General features: G+C 39.7%; 1 protein-coding gene across 2 annotated transcripts in view; it reads left to right on the top strand.

The window, feature by feature from the left end:
* phldb1b (pleckstrin homology-like domain, family B, member 1b) overlaps positions 1–15,942 on the top strand; it is a 178,455-nt gene that overhangs the window by 6,072 nt on the left and 156,441 nt on the right. The window contains exon 1 of one of the 2 annotated variants that reach the window (XM_084716855.1): positions 10,169–10,485. The exons of the other annotated variant lie outside the window; for it this stretch is intronic. The gene's annotated coding sequence lies outside the window, so the exon portion shown is untranslated. Of the gene's footprint in view, positions 1–10,168; positions 10,486–15,942 lie in introns of those variants that run through there. 2 annotated transcript variants of the gene reach the window in all.

Here is a 15,942-nt window from a genome sequence, read left to right as displayed (position 1 = left end):
TCATTTATCATTTAGGATATAAATGAAAGATTTTGTTGATTTATTGATTTATTGGAATGGATCGTAGCAATTAATAAAAATAAAGAATTATTCATAAGGTGGAGTGCTGAGGATGAATTATGCTGTCTGAGGGGGGAAGAAGCTGCTCTTCACTCTGGTGGTACAGCAGTAGATATTTCTGTGTCTGATGTATCTGATGGCAGCAGGGTGAGTGTTATCTTTTAACATCCTTTGGGCTCTGCGCAGGCACCTTCTCGATATCACTGATGCTCAGGATATCAATGATGTTTTGGGGGTTTTCAGTGAGCAGAGGTAGTTTTTCTGTTCTTGACCGTGCACATCCCATGATGTCAGTTTGTGATGTTTTCCAGTCAGGATGCTTTCAGTTGCTCCTCTGTAGAAGTTAACAAAAACATGGCATGGGAAATTTGTCTTCTTAAGTTTCCTTAAGAAACAGCCGTTTCTAAGCTGTCTTTCCTGGGTGATGTCTGATGTCCATGACAGGTTCTCTGTGAGGAACCTAAAACTGTTCACCTGCTCTGCCTCAGTTCCACTGATATAAATAAGGTTGCACATCTTAGCCTCCTTTTTCCGAAAATTAGCATCAGCTTCTTGGTTTTTGACGCTGAGTAATAGATTGTTTTCTGTGTACCACTCTCCCAGACTTTTGATTTCCTCTCGATATGAAGTCTCCTCATTCATGATGGTGGTGTCATCTGTGAACTTCACAGTTTTCTCCATGTTGGGGGTTGCAGTCATGGGTGTACACTGTGAACATGATGGGGCTGAACACACGGCCCTGGGGGACTCCGGTATCAAGCACTAGAGCGAAAGAGGTGAGACTGCCAATCTGATCTATCTGTTTGTGAGGAAGTCTCATATCCAGCTGCAGAATGTGGTACTCAAGCCTGGAGTGTTAAGTTCGCCAGTCAGCTTCATCGGGGGCATTGCGTTGTGCTGTGTTGTTTTCCTCAAGGTGAGTGAAGACTGACTGATGGACAGTTGAGGTGGCATCCTGCGTGGATCTGTTTGCTTCTGAATACAAACTAGTGTGGGTCCAGGCTGGCTGGCATGCTGTTCTTTATGCGCTGGAGAACCACTTTGTCAAAGCACTGCACACACAATACAGATACAGGAACAGTACTGATACACACAAAATAGATACAGGCTTTCTTTGATGAGCTAATCACAGTGGATATATCGGCCCGGCTGATTTATCAGTCTAGGCACTGCTTGCCATGATTGTACTCTACTCTTGTAGTTTTGAACTGAGAGGTTGATAAAAAGATTTTATAATCTGATTTGATGAAAGACTTAAAAGGCCATGCCATAATGTTCTTATCTACATTAAAAACATGCATTCATTGCAGGAAATTAAGTCTCTAGTGACCTTTTTTTTGTTAACATCAAAAATAAGTTTGTTATCAACAGTACATTAGAAGGACCAGTGCAATCTGGTCATCATATTTATCTAAAATAACACTAATGCTAACTCTCTCCCATGATTGGGTTAATATCTGTGCACTGCTTCCTCCTGTCAGTGTTGAGGCAGTTTGCATGTTGAGCACTAGATGGCACTAGCGTCCTGCTGTTCTCCTGCTCTGTGTCTCAGACACCATCATAAAGAAATGATGCCTGGAGCTAAACTCTCAGTAATCCCTCAAAACAGCAGACATTAAAGCACTGCCGGCCATTGTCAGAAACGGGAACAACATCTCAGCATGGAGAGACGGACCATGACATGAAGACTGACATGGAAGTTATTGTAGGGATACTCAGTCACTCGGCGATAGTGTCTTTCAATACAACATTTCTGTGGTGGCACATTGTAGGCACCACAACAGAGCTGCTGCAGCAGCTTCCTACAGTATGGCCCCGGGCTGCAGGGGCAACATGTGGGAGTCTGATCCACCACCCATCAACTGCAAACACATCCTGGCAAAAAATGATGACCCATTTCCTTCAAATCTTTACATTCCTCCCCCTCCGCCTGCCCCCGAATCGCTCCGTAATTGAATTTCCATCCTGCTCAGAGACGTCCAAGCTTTTTGTTCAACTGAGTGAGATACTCCAATCATCTCAAAGGATCAAGTCAGCGCCCATCGAGGCCTTTGATGTTCGTAATGAGCGTTTCCCTCAGCTCAGCCCCGCAGCACTGCCACTGTATGTTTCTATAAAGGCGTCAGATTTGAATGGGTGCGTGGGTGCTGGTGTGGTGCAGGGGAGGAGGAGGGGAGCAGAACCAAATATGCTTTTCATTAAAGATGAAAGGACAGGGAGCTTTTACTGTCTCAGACGTCTGTTTATGCTAAGTGTGAGGTTGTGTGTGTGTGTGTATATATTCACATAAAAGAGGAAATTTACCTTTGACCCCCGGTGAGTTGCGGTTACCTGGAGGCTGCTGCCTTTTTACTGCATCAACGCAGAGGATGTGAGGCTCAGTGCCTTGTCACAGCAGCTTTCCATTCAGACGGACGCTACAAGGGAAATGCAAAAGACAATTCTCCTTGTATATTCACTGCATGCATATTAAAGCCGCTCAAGGCAATCATCCTGCACATATTCAGCTCAGAGAGAGAGAACGGTGTTAAGTTTTCATTACAAAGCTTTCATAAGTACAAATCCTGTAATGTGATGTAGCCATGCCAGTCTGCAGTGGCTTAAAGCTCCACATAAGAACATGTGACAGATTATAAACTGAAAAGTGTTGCTCACGTGGAGCAGGGCCGTTTCTAGCTTTTCTGGGGCCCTATGCAAAATGTTGTTTGAGGGCCCCTATTTTGTGAAACTTTGGTGGAAGTATTCCAGCCCCTCGAAAATGGTCTGGAGCACACATTTAGTACTTACATGCATCAGTCTGGAGCACCTCAAAAGGAAAAGAGGCTAGATCTGTGAAAAAATCTAGAAGTACTTGTTTAGAACAAGTCTGATAAAAGTAGAAATACTGCTTCAACTTCTTTACTCAAGTAAATTTTCTCAAAGTATTAAAGTAAAAAGTCGGCCTCTAAATGAGACTCCTACCAGCTGTTTCTGAGCAAAGAAGTCTCCCTTTCTGTCTGTAATGTCTTGTTACGTCTTTTACGTCACTTCTGTCTTGTTACAACTTTTTTTTACATAATTTTCATCTTGTTATGCCCGTTGCGTCTTTCATCTTGTTTTTATTTTGTTACGTCATTTTTGTCTTGTTGCATATTGTTATGTCGTTGTTGTCTTGTTATGTCATTTTCATCCTGTTACTTCATATTTGTTTCAATAATTTCGTATTTTTGCTAGTTTCCGCTTTGTTCCTGTGTTCGCTAATAGTTAACAGTTAGCCTACGGTTAACTGCTTTGGCAACAAGTCAGCTAAAGCTCTTTGTCCATCAGAAAAATTCTGTAGCTAATTTAATAACTGGAGCTAAACAGCCGGAACGTATCAGAGGGGAAACCAGAAAATATTTTCCCCATAAAATCAGATCCAGTTTCACCCACATCAGTGAATAAAATTCTGCTTTCATACAGTGAGGCCCGTTCACCAGAAACACTGCAGTACGTGAGAAGGTATTTTATTGGACACAAATTTAGTTCATGCCCCTGAGTGGAGGATGACTCGTCAACAGTTTTTTATTACTTCGCAGGAAAAGAAATAACTACAAAACAACTTTTTTATCATTGTTGGGCCAAATACTGGTGCATAGATGACATAGAGCACAGTTCATATGTGATTTAAAACACTTAATTGTGACTGATTTTGCATCTGGTCATCTGGTGAGCTGTGACAAAACTTCAAATTTGTTCAAATATTGCTCCACTGAGTCTGTAAAAGGCAGAAGGGAACCCTGAGGGCCTTCTATGTTACATAATGATATATCAAAATATATTCTATTTGATTAATGTCATTTAATTATTAGGTTATTCTCTTCTACTTCTAATTTTAACCTAATTTTCGATCAGTTTTTTTTTTTTTTTTAAATGAAAGCGTTACTGTACTGAAAACAGCAAAATAAAATTGTCCAATCAGATTTTTTTGTTGTTGTATTTAGGCAGAGAAAGGTTTGAGCTGGCTCACTCATTGGTTAAGACATCATCACTTGGACAGGACACAGCCTGTGTGTTTGTTTAGAAAGTGACTGAATGAATAAATCACATTTTGATTTACAGTGGGTGGGACTAAAAGTCATCTACTTAGGCCTTCTCGAAGGCCAGCAAAATCTTGGTCAAGATTAAGCATTTGAGACCTTTCACAGAGTAGCCAAGCATCTGCAAAGGACTGTGTTATTTAGGAGACTGAAATCACACTTGTCCCAGATTTGTTAGAAAACAATTGAATCTTCTTCTTCTTGAATCAGTCCAGCAGTGTTGACAGAGGTATGTTGACAGATAGAAATAATATCAGTCTATATCATTATGCTACATGTAACTGTGAACACAGAGAAATAAGAATGATAAAAAGAAATTCAAAATGATTCATAAAGATTATTACAGCTCTTAATATCAAACACAAACTGAATTATAACTTATCCAAACAATAGTAACAGAGTAAATTGCAGTTATCTACTGTTTAATACAAGTTTAAGTAAAGAAAAATCTAGAAAAAAACATTACTTATTCTGCTATCATTGTGTGGTGTTTGCTGCCCTTTGCTGGGTTTGTGTATATGGCAACTACACACTAAAAACAGGTCACAAGCTACCTGCTGCCTGCTGCTTATCCCAGCAAAAACTTTTTCCATTTTGTTGAATTGTTGGTGTGTCTGACTAAGTTTTGGCCGACCCAGACTCTAATAGTTCCGGTGCACCGCTGCTAAAAGGCAACTGTTCGCTAACATGTTAGCCCCTGGATAGCTCGCTATTTACAGCCAACACAAATGTCTAGTAAAGAAGGAATGCATACAAAATGATGCTAGAGGGGGCGCCCTTGTTGCTCATATGCCTTACTCGTTCGATTCAGGCCTGTGGCCTTTTGCTGTGTGTCATCCCTCTGCTCTCCACCCTTTCCTCTCTGCTCTTCAGCCGTCCCTATCAAACAAATCCCAAAAATGACCAAAAAAGAAAATCAATTACAGACATTTGAGCTTGAGAACAGACCTTCATGCATTGTTGTAACATTGCTGAGCAGTTGAAAAATGTGGTAGGTGGTCCCAGTGGGAGGTAGAGCTTGTTTCCAATATTGAGAACAAGTAAGAAAGGGAGTTTGGAAAGCCAGACATCTCAGCAGTGATTAACACTCCCTATCAACCCACACTGATATATTACAGTGGTTCTATTCTGTGCAAGCGTCTGCAGAAGAAGATGATTTCCCACCAGCTGCCACAACATCAGAATTTCATTTGGATAAACAGGTTGAGTGTGATGCGTCTCAGTCGGTTTGGTCGGGATGTTTTTCTCTGCAACAGCCCAGCTGTGTGATTTAGGCTGACAGATGAGTGTGCTTCATATAAATCTTGATAATTCCCACCCAGCCTTGCAGGAATGTTAGGCATGTGCAGTTTGCCGTATAATTCAAAATGAAGCTTTTCCAGATCAGGATACGCAGGCATGTGCTGAACAATATACTGAATACACACAGATTCATGCTGTGGTTTCAGCTGGAATTTGGGCTTAGTGATATCATAGTGGAGAGGACAGTCAGATCCAGTTTGGTCAGAGGAACCACCAGCTATTCAACACTGATGACTGGCTGCTGTGGATCTGCTCTCCACAGCTGCACATTAGAAAAAAGGTTACTTTAACTTTCTTTAAATTATGTCAATCAGTCAAATGATGTATATAAATACAGAGGCAAAAGTACACACAATCTGTACTCATGTAAAAGTACAGATACCTGCGTATTTTTTTTTTAAAAAAAGCACTTGTTAAGCTTCTTTACTGAAGTAAAAGTAAAAACGTAAGTTAAATGAACCTCACCTTTTCTCCATGACTGAGTCTCCTCTCTGTCTGTTTACGTCTTTTTCTGTCATTTTTGTCTTGTTCTGCCTGTAATGTCTTTTTATTTTCATCGTCACGTCTTCATCTTGTCTTTTACGTTGTTGTCGTCATGTTACATTGTTCTCACCTTCTCACATCTTTGCCATGTAATGTTATTGTCGTTTTTGTCTTATGTCATTTTTCATATTCATCTTGTTGCATCTCTTATATTGTTTTGTCTTATGTATTTTTAGATACCTTTTGTTGTGTTACATCGTTTTTGTCTTACATCTTTTACATAGTCTGTCTTGTTACGTATTGTTACATCATTTCTTGTTCCGTTGTTTTTGTATAGCAACGTCTTCAGTGTTGTTTTTGTCTTGTTACATCTTTTACGTTGTTTTTACCTTATTTTGTATTTTACATCATTTTTGTCTCGTATTGTTACATATTTTACGTCATATTCATCTCGTTCTGCCTGTTACATCTTTTATCTTGTTTTTGACTTGTTACATTGTTTTCATCTTGTCACATCTTTAGTGTCATCTTTGTCTTGTTACATCTTGTCAGGTGGTTTTCATATTGTTACATATTTTACCTAATTTTTGTCTTGTTCTGCCTGTTAAATCTTTTATCTTTTCATCTATCGTCTTTTCTGTTGTTTTTCTTACATCTTTTATGTAATTTTCATCATATTGTTTTCACCTTGTTTCATTGTTACATCATTTTTGTCTTGTGACATCTTGTTAGGTTGTTTTTGTCTTGGTATATCTTTTATGTAATCTTTGTCTTGTTATGTTTTGTTACGTCGGTTTCATCCTGGTGTGGCATTGTGGTGCAGTGGTTAGTACTGCCGCCTCACAGAAAGAAGGTCCTGAGTTCAGCTGGCTGGAGCAGGGCCTTTCTGTGTGGAGTTTGCATGTTCTCCCCGTGTCTGCGTGGGTTCTCTCTGGGTTCTCCGGCTTCCTCCCACAGTCCAAAGACATGCATGCTAGGTTAATTGGTGACTCTAAATGTGAGTGTGACTGGTCGTCTGTCTCTATGTGTCAGCCCTGTGATGAACTGGCGACTTGTCCAGGGTGAACCCCGCCTCTCGCCCAATGTCAGCTGGGATAGACTCCAGCAGCCCGCGACCCTTCGAGAATAAGTGGTTACAGAAAAATGTTTATTTTTGTCTTGTTACATAATTTTTGTCTTTTGTATTTTTACGTCATTTTTGTCTTACTATGTCTTCTTATTACTTCTTATTTGTCTTGTTGCAATTTTTACTTTTGTCTTTATTTATTGTAGCATCATTTTTGTCTTGTTACGTCTTTTAGTTGTTTGTCTCTTTATGTTTTGTGTTGGCAAAACAAAAGATAATTGATAATTCTCCTCAAACACCTTAGAATTGATAACAGAAAGAAAGTACAGATATTTATGTTCAAAATGTATATGTAAAAAGTAAAAAGGAAACACTCATGTAAAGTGCCAAGACAGTCACAAAGTATTTATACTTAGTTACTTCTCGTCTCTGTATAAATGTAGATATACTTCTGTGCTTACATAACTCTTCACCACAACAAACATGGCTCAGACACCACAGTATGCTCTGGAACATCGTGGGTGCACAACGTGTTCATATTTGTGTGACCTCAGTCTTGTTTGTGACTCTCTCTGGACATTTGTGTTCTATTTATGCTGATTCCCTCCAGAGTTGAGCCAACACAGTGGTCAGACTGGTCACTCACTGTCATGGCAGCATTGACCCACTAAAACAACATCTGAGAGCTGCAGTGTGTACATCTGTCACTTCAGACCTGCATGCACTGAAATATGTAAATGTTCTCTGGCAACGACGTGTGGGAACAAGAAACAGAACTGAATATTTTGGGTATGACGTGCTGTCATTTTGCAGTGTTAAGACTCAGCCAGGACAACCATGGCTGTAGTGTATGTATGATGGTGATGATAATATGGTCAAAAAATGATCTTCACACACAGTTTGACATGTGAGAAACAGTGCCCATTAATTTTGACTGTGTGCTCTCTCAGCTGAGGACGCGGTCCGTCCGTCAAGTGCAACAGGTTGACCCGGGGTCTCGTGGTGGAGCAGGTCTCTGTAAGACGTGGGCACAACAGTCTGATTCCTCTTGTTTGGCCAGCTTCATTTGGTTTCTTGATTTTCCTCACTGGACATTAGCCAGTAGCAGCCTTCAGTCCAAGCTGGGTTAGCATGGCTCTTATCCTGGATTTCTTCCTCTCATGGGGTGATCACATAACCCGCCGCACTGCTCGGTCCGGCTGATCCAGCTCTGTGTGCATTTCTGATTGGCTGAAGGTCCACCAAACCTCACGCTTCATTTTCCAGTGTCTATGACTGTATTTCTCTCATATGTAATACGTTTCAGCAATAATCAAACGTAACGTATTCAGTTGGTTGCTATCTTTTTTTAAGTTTTATTTTGCACAATAGAGAGCCAGAGTCTGGCAAGAGACAGATAGTTGTTTGATCCAGTTTGAATTGTGCCATAAATTACACATATGCTGTTTGTCAATTTAAAAGATAATTGTCCAAGTAAAGAAAGCCACTGTTTGGCCTAAAACTGTTGAAGTTTCAGACTGTGAAGATGCGTAATTAGAAAGACTACACACCCAACAGTTGCGTAAGTGACGTTATGACTTTCTCCCTCCAAAAACTTTAGCCGCTGAAGCTACGATGCTTGTGTGTTTTTGTACCAGGATGTAGTCAGACAGCAGTGGGTCTTACTCATTCTTTCTCTAATAAGAGCTGCTAGATAAAACACTTCAGGGCAAGGATGTAGTACACGAAGGGGTTTCACACAAAACTACGCTAAAATACAACAGCCCTGTGACAAATTGTGACCTTCTTGTCTTGGAAAAATATCTTTTACGTTAAGAAACATGATATGTGTAATTCCTGGCACAATTCAGATAGGAACAAAAATATATTTGTCTCGCACCATTGACATATTTTTTTCTAAAGAAGACCAATAATATACAGTTCAGGGAGGGGGGGCTTATTTGAATCCTCTACCTCAATAACAATTTCCTTTGAAAATTTTGTAAAAAGTTATTACACTAAGAACACAAAATGCAGAAAGCTATATTAGAAAACAAGATGCCATTAAATCCTACACACTGACGTAGGGGTGTGCAGCCTGCGGCTCTGGAGCAGCATGCAGCTCTTTTAATGCTCTCTAGTGCCTCTCTTTGACTCTGATAAAAAAATAACTGAAAATGAATAATGGTTATGTTTTGTAACAATTTAATTTTCATTCATCATTTTAGCTCTAAAGTGATTTTTACAATCTCTATTTGTAAAAATATGTAGTCTGTACTCCAAATATAAAACGTTTTAATATTTTATCAACTAAAATATGCAACATAGCCTGCGTCTACAGTTCAGAACCTTTTCTTCTAAATTTTACCAGTGGCTGGACTTGAGTTTTCCAAAGATGGATATAGATGCCAAAAAAAAAAAAAAAAAAAAAAAAAAAAAAAGATTTGATCTTTATTTTTGCCAAAAAATGTCTCAGAAGGTTGCAGACCCATGCACTGGTCTTTTAAAGCTAAACACACTAATTGTAGACCATTTTCATTTATTTTTTGAGTACCTGCATATATTCAGATTCCTTTACTCATGTTACCCTTGTGTTGACAGTTGTAGAATATAATCCAAAGACTAAATCAGATGTCTGTCAAAGATACAGAACAATAAACTGAAGCATATTATTATTATTATTAGAACAGATTAGAATAGATTCAGTACAGAGGAGGTGAACATGTAGGAAAATATGGCTCCATTTAGCTCACAGTAGCTCCAGTGTGAGAGAATAAATGGCTGCTCTCCAGTGAGAAGTTGCCCCTTCACTGTGTTCCACTGTGTTCCACCACCTTGTTTACCTACGAGTCCAGTTTAAGGTGAACATTTCTGCAGGTTCTCATGAACAACACAGCGTGTCTTTATCCCAAAGAATGAGCGCCTTGTGTCCGCGTGTTGGGGCGAGGCTGACCGGACAGGAAAGCCCAAAGAGAGAGAGAGAGAGAGGGTACAAGTGTTCAAGGAGTGTGTGTGTGTGTGTGTGTGTGTGTGTGTGTGTGTGTGTGTGTGTGTGTGTGTGTGTGTGTGTGTGTGTGTGTGTGTGAGGAGAGAGAGAGTGACAGAGTGAGTGAAGAGAGAGAGTGAGAGGGAGGGGACCAACAGGCAGCAGCCAGACAGTGTGTGTCAGCAGCCACATGGCTTTAGCCCAGTGTGTGTTATGACAGCAAGAGGCTGTGTGTGTGTGTGTGTGTGTGTGTGTGTGTGTGTGTGTGTGTGTGTGTGTGTGTTGAGGAGAGGCAGTGAGTGAGAGACCCTGACGACAGAACAGAGAGACAGAGAGAGAGAGAGAGAGGACACAAAGAAAGGAGCTTCCTCTTTGGATCCCTGCAGTCAGAGTTTGGTCTCTTTCTTTGTGTTTCGGTGACACCAGCAGCAGTTTGACGCTCCCGTCCCGTCTTTATGAGCAGCAGCAGTGTGTTTGTGTAGCCCTGTGGTGTTACTGGAGCATCCACCCACCCAACACACACACCCACCCACCCACCACCACTCCGTCAGGTAAAGTAGAAGCTTCACACATTTAAGATTAAAGGCCAGTTGATGTTTGTTTTCAAGATGCTAAGGTTGTGTGTGTGTGTGTGTGTGTGTGTGTGTGTGTGTGTGTGTGTGTGTGTGTGTCTGGAAACACTGCAGGTGTCAGACAGTTGCTAGCTTTGATCATAAAGCTACTCTTCTTCTCTTTCCTTTTTTGTGGTTAACATTTGAAGTGCAGTCTGAATTAAAAGCAGTGAGAGACTTACCTTTTATGTCATATTATGCAAATTATATTTCTTGTATCATGCTGTAATTGACCCTTCCTGAGTCCCGACCCTTTTGGAACCTTGATCAACTTGTTCATTTCCTGTTTTCTTTAGGGCTACGTAGATATGCTATGTGAAGAAAAAGAAAACCATATTTCTGAGATGGTTAAAGACATTGCTGGGGACCTATAAAAGAGACATGTGTAGCCATTGTTATCAAAATGCTAGCTAACTAGCTAGCTAATCTACATCAATGATTATTTAGCTAGTTAGCTATGCTGCTTCTGAAATCATGCGCTACATACCCAAATGTGTTCTATTGTTCAGCGTATTTTTGTGTAAGTAGTCTAGTATGAATCTTTTTGGACACAATGCTTAGCTCGTATCACTTCCTGAGAGCCCCTTGCTAGTTGGAGACACGTAACCTTGGTAACCAACGCAAACAACAAACTAATGTAAAAATATATTATGCCTAGCAAAGTGAAAACTTGCTTAAATTTAAATTGAATCATTAATGATGTTGCACCAGAATTGCCTTGGTTTCTGTCTACCTTTGTCTGGTACTATGAATTGTTGTTGTTGTCACTGCATTGCATTGTGGGATTTGTATGCTGGCGTCACGTCCATTAATTAGATACTGAACATATAAAAAGTATGCACTTCACTTACTACTGGTGTCCTACTACATTTTCAGACTTATTTAGCATACTTAACAGCATGTTAGTATGGAATTTCAGATGCAGCCCTGATTTGGTCTAACAAAACGCTAGCAAACTAGCTAGCTAAGCTACATTATTCAGTAGTTAGTTAGTTACTTCTGATAGCTAATGTTAGAAAAACACAAGCAAACTAGCGAGCTAATCTACTTCAATCATTAGCTAGCCAGGTGACTAACATTTACTAACATTAGCTCACTGAAGATGTTACTATAAACAAGTATATGTTGCTTTTACAGGTCCCCCATCAACACCTTCTTTTCAACATAAACAAGCCGAGCACATATTATTTCTTAATACAGGAAGAAAGTTGCGGTTCAGCTGGGTACCAAGTTTGCTATTGGAGCACAGAGGAGAAAGGGGTGGGACTTAGGAAGGGCCAGTTATATTTATTTCCATGCACTCATAATATAGATGCTGCTTATAATGTGACAAAGAACCACAACATAATAATTGAACAATATTTAAGAAAACATCCAAATAAGTTGGTTAAAAAGCAACAAAATCTCCTCCTGTGATTTTTCTTCACAGTTACATTAACTGATGATTCATAAGATTTGAAGTTATGATGTAAGTGAAGTGTTGATTTATAATACACTAGAATGGCTTGTTAAATAGAAAGGGTTTTAGTGTGTTCAGTGTGTTTTGTGGTTATGTTTTTGCAGTGGTTCTTCCATTGTGTGATATCTATGAGCACTACAATCAGTGACTAAATAAATGATGATGTTTGTATGGGTGGACTAATGACGTATTTCCCAAAGGGTTTTCACGAGCACCGGTCTGATAGTTTTGATTGGAGGACGTACAGCGTGTGGCATATTTCCATGGTTAGAATATGTGTTCAGTGTTTTTACTGTGATAATACAAGAATGCACTCCTCAGTGTCAAACCTAAATAATGACCCGCTGCCACCGCTGCCTTCATGACAAATTGCTCAATAGAAGATAAACTGATGATTGTATTTGTGCGTCTGTGTGGGATCTTGTGGATGTTTCCTTGAGTGTGTCCTTGGCTTATCAGCAGCACAGACACAGCTAGTCTAGACTGAGCTGTCAGGTGGAGTCTGCTCACTGTAGCCTGAGCCTGAGACTGTCACGCAGGACTGGCCGACATGTTGGATCACATACTAAATGTGTATTCTAATATTTTTAATATTAAAAATGGATCAAATGGGCATGTGTATGAAAGAGTCACCCATAACCTGTGTTTCTACTGCACGGTGCAGCCCAGCTTGACTCAACTCAATCTGTTTTTGGTGCGAGTACTTTTCTTGATTTTGTTTTCCACTGGAGATTGCACCTCATCAACAAAAGCCAGAATTATACCTTCCATGTCTGCGTGAGGGTCTGCTAGGTACATAAAGGCTGTGTGCAGAATCTGCTCAGCCACCAATTTGTTGAGGCCATGCAAGCATGACAAATGCTGATCTACTGTGAATGAGTGGAACGTGTCCTACAAGACTCCAGAAAGTAGTGTAAACAAACAGGCCTCTGTGCTGTCGATAGGTGTCTGTATACACATCTATTTGGAATCTTAATAGAGATCTTAACTCATCATGGTAACAGTTTTTTATAAAGGTCATGTCTGTAATGCATTATAAGCACATTCATAACTTTATAATGCATCTATAAAGCTCTACAAATCACATGAAAAGTAAAAAACAAAGTTTATAAAGTATTATAAGAGGTGGACATAATGTATTGTAAGTTCAGCATTCATAATACTTTACCTCCATGCCAAAGTGACTTTAGTTATAAAACCTTAGTTAGTTAAGATAGTTTAGTTAACTTTAGTTATAAAGACACATAGAAACCTGCTCTAATGCATCATAACACATTAGAAATTCTAGTTTCTGATATGGAACAATGCCTTATAAACATCAATAATACACTATAGCAGTGATTGCCTCTGCAGTGGGCCTTGAGAGGTCATGAAAAGTAAATTAATGAAATTTTAAAATTAAATATAAAGTTTTGAAATTTCATTGTTTAAAGTTTTAATTGACAGTAAAGTATGTCTGATTATTATTATTTTTTTAAAAAGTAATCAGAACTAATAAAATAAAGCTGGATGTAGAGATGTCTGCCTTCTTTCTAATATAGTGTAACTAGATGGTGCTATGAGGCTCAAAGCACCAAAAAATACATTTGAACATTTGAATCTCAACAGTAGTGTCTCTTTCCATAAACCATGACCCGGTTGCTCAAGATAATCCAAAGACTTTATTGTGAGCAGTTTCATGTAGGAACTACTTTCTTTCTGCTTTTTTTCAGTAGACAGAAAGTAGTTCCTACATAAAACTGCTGACAACCAGATCAGATATGTGGATTATCTTGAGTAACCAGGTCATGATTTTTGAAACGAGACACTGGTTTTGAATTTTTTCTTCTTTTTTCTTTTTCTTTTTTGGTATTATTTAGCTATTTAGTCCCATTATAATGGAGAGAAGGCAGACTTCTCTACGGTCAATATCTCCAAAACTCAGCAACTCACACTGAAACAGCACAAAAAGTATGTATTTCTGATTTAGGAGCAGAACTGTGTCTTTAAAATGTTTCATATTCTCACTTAAAACATTGCACATCTTAATCTTACATACTGTCAAGACCACCCTATGTTTGCTCTTTAGTGTAATCCCTATAAAAAATAATAATGAGGTTGTTTGTCCCTAAACTGGAGTAACCCTGAGCACAGATAGGCTGTGTTGCTGTTACCTGGAGGAGAGAAGTGAAGGATGCAGAGGAGAGCAGCAGAGCACGAGCCTGTGAGAGGCAGCGTTCCCTCTGCCGGTCTTCCCACCCCCCTGAAACACTGGCCGCTTTATAGGCCGAGGCCGAGAGAGGCGAATACAGGGTTTGTTGTTGTTTGAACCTCCCGACCGACCGACCAGAGCAGAGCCGGGCCACATTTTTCGGAGCGCCTGGCAGAGAAAACGGCTGTGCAGAGTTCCCAGACTGCAGCAACTCTCCAGCTAGTGATAATAAATCCTTTGTTATGTGAGCTCATTCTGTTGAGAGCATAATCAGGCCAGCACAGAGGCACTCTATCTAACCCCCACTTCACCCCCCAAACCCCACACCCAGCATCCATCCAGTGCCATTCTCTCACTGGCTCCCCCTGTGCTGGGCTCTAATGCCTCCTCTGGGTGCTCTGGGTGCTCCACTTCTGCTGTTAGCGATACTGTTGACCTTGAATGTGATCAGGCAGTCAAATTATTTTCCTGGAGAGAGGCGGCCCTGTTAGATATTCACCACCAGGGGACTGTAATAAGCTTATAATCAGTGCATCATGGCTGCTTAGTGTCAGACCCATGGGAAATGAGTGAATTCATACTGTAGAAGAGGAAAATAATAATATGGAGTAGGAGTCAGAGCATCATTACATGCAGGCAATTTGCATCAGAGGCTCTCAATTTCAACATCAGGGTCTGGACGGTAATTATTTCTCAGTGTGGAGCTTTCTGAGTGGTAATTGACCTCATGTTTAAAACCGGAGTGGGTGTGAACTATTGATTGGTTTTAACATGACACTGACAGGCAGTGTTTGTCCTGATGAAGGCTGCATGTTTTCACTGCAGAGAGAACAATAATTGGCCTGATGGGCGTTCAGTTATGAATATAAAAAAAGAGAAGTAATATCTCAGATAAAAGAAAACCAATACAGAAGACGCCTCAGGGCATGATCAGCTTTGATGATGTAATTAAAAAATAAATACACTCACTGACCTGAGGGAGGTGTTGTAATTAAAGACACAATTTAGAAGTCATTTGATAGGCTTTCAAGATGATAAAATCGTGATAATTAAAGAATGAAAAAAATTAAATCCATTTCAGTTTAATGAAAATTTTAAAAGCTCTGGTTACTCACGTGAATTGTATGTTGCACACATCAAGTTACACCATTTGGCCTAACTTGGACATGGATGCCTCTAATGTGTAATATTGCTGTAAAAATATTGCACAATATTTCATGATAGGTATAGTATAGGTTTATAATGTATAGTTAAATATTTGGCCATCATTGACAGTTCACTATGTCCATCTTGCAAACGGCAACTCTCCAATTATAGATTAGCAACCATAATTAGGTGCTGCAACCCTGTCAAACTTTGTATTTGTCTTTCTAAGGTGAGACATACTCAGTGTTTAATGAGTCTGGACAGTGGCGTCTTTTTTGTAGTTTTTTGTAAAATGTGAAACACAAACAGACATGCGAGGAATAAATTAATCTTTGTTTTTATCAGCTCTAACATAAAGTGTGAATGTTAGCATGCCTGGCTAACTAATGCTAACTTACTTAGTTATAGCTTACCAGCTGCAGTAATGTTACCTTTAGCCAAACTTGTTTTGGATACCTCTGCATTTGCCAAACTCACAGTTTATTCCTGGGTGTGAAATTAGGATTTGTTATGTGGGGGATTTGAGGAGGAGGATGTGGGCTGGTGCAGAATCAAAGTGTGCCAACAATGATGCAGCTCTGCCAGGGTTAGCTTAGCTTTT

Source organism: Lutjanus erythropterus, chromosome 4, assembly GCF_056507025.1.
Source record: "Lutjanus erythropterus isolate fLutEry1 chromosome 4, fLutEry1.hap2, whole genome shotgun sequence".
NCBI lineage: Eukaryota > Metazoa > Chordata > Actinopteri > Lutjaniformes > Lutjanidae > Lutjanus > Lutjanus erythropterus.
The sequence above is the reverse complement of the archived record's forward strand: the minus strand, read 5'-3'. Positions and strand labels throughout refer to the sequence as shown.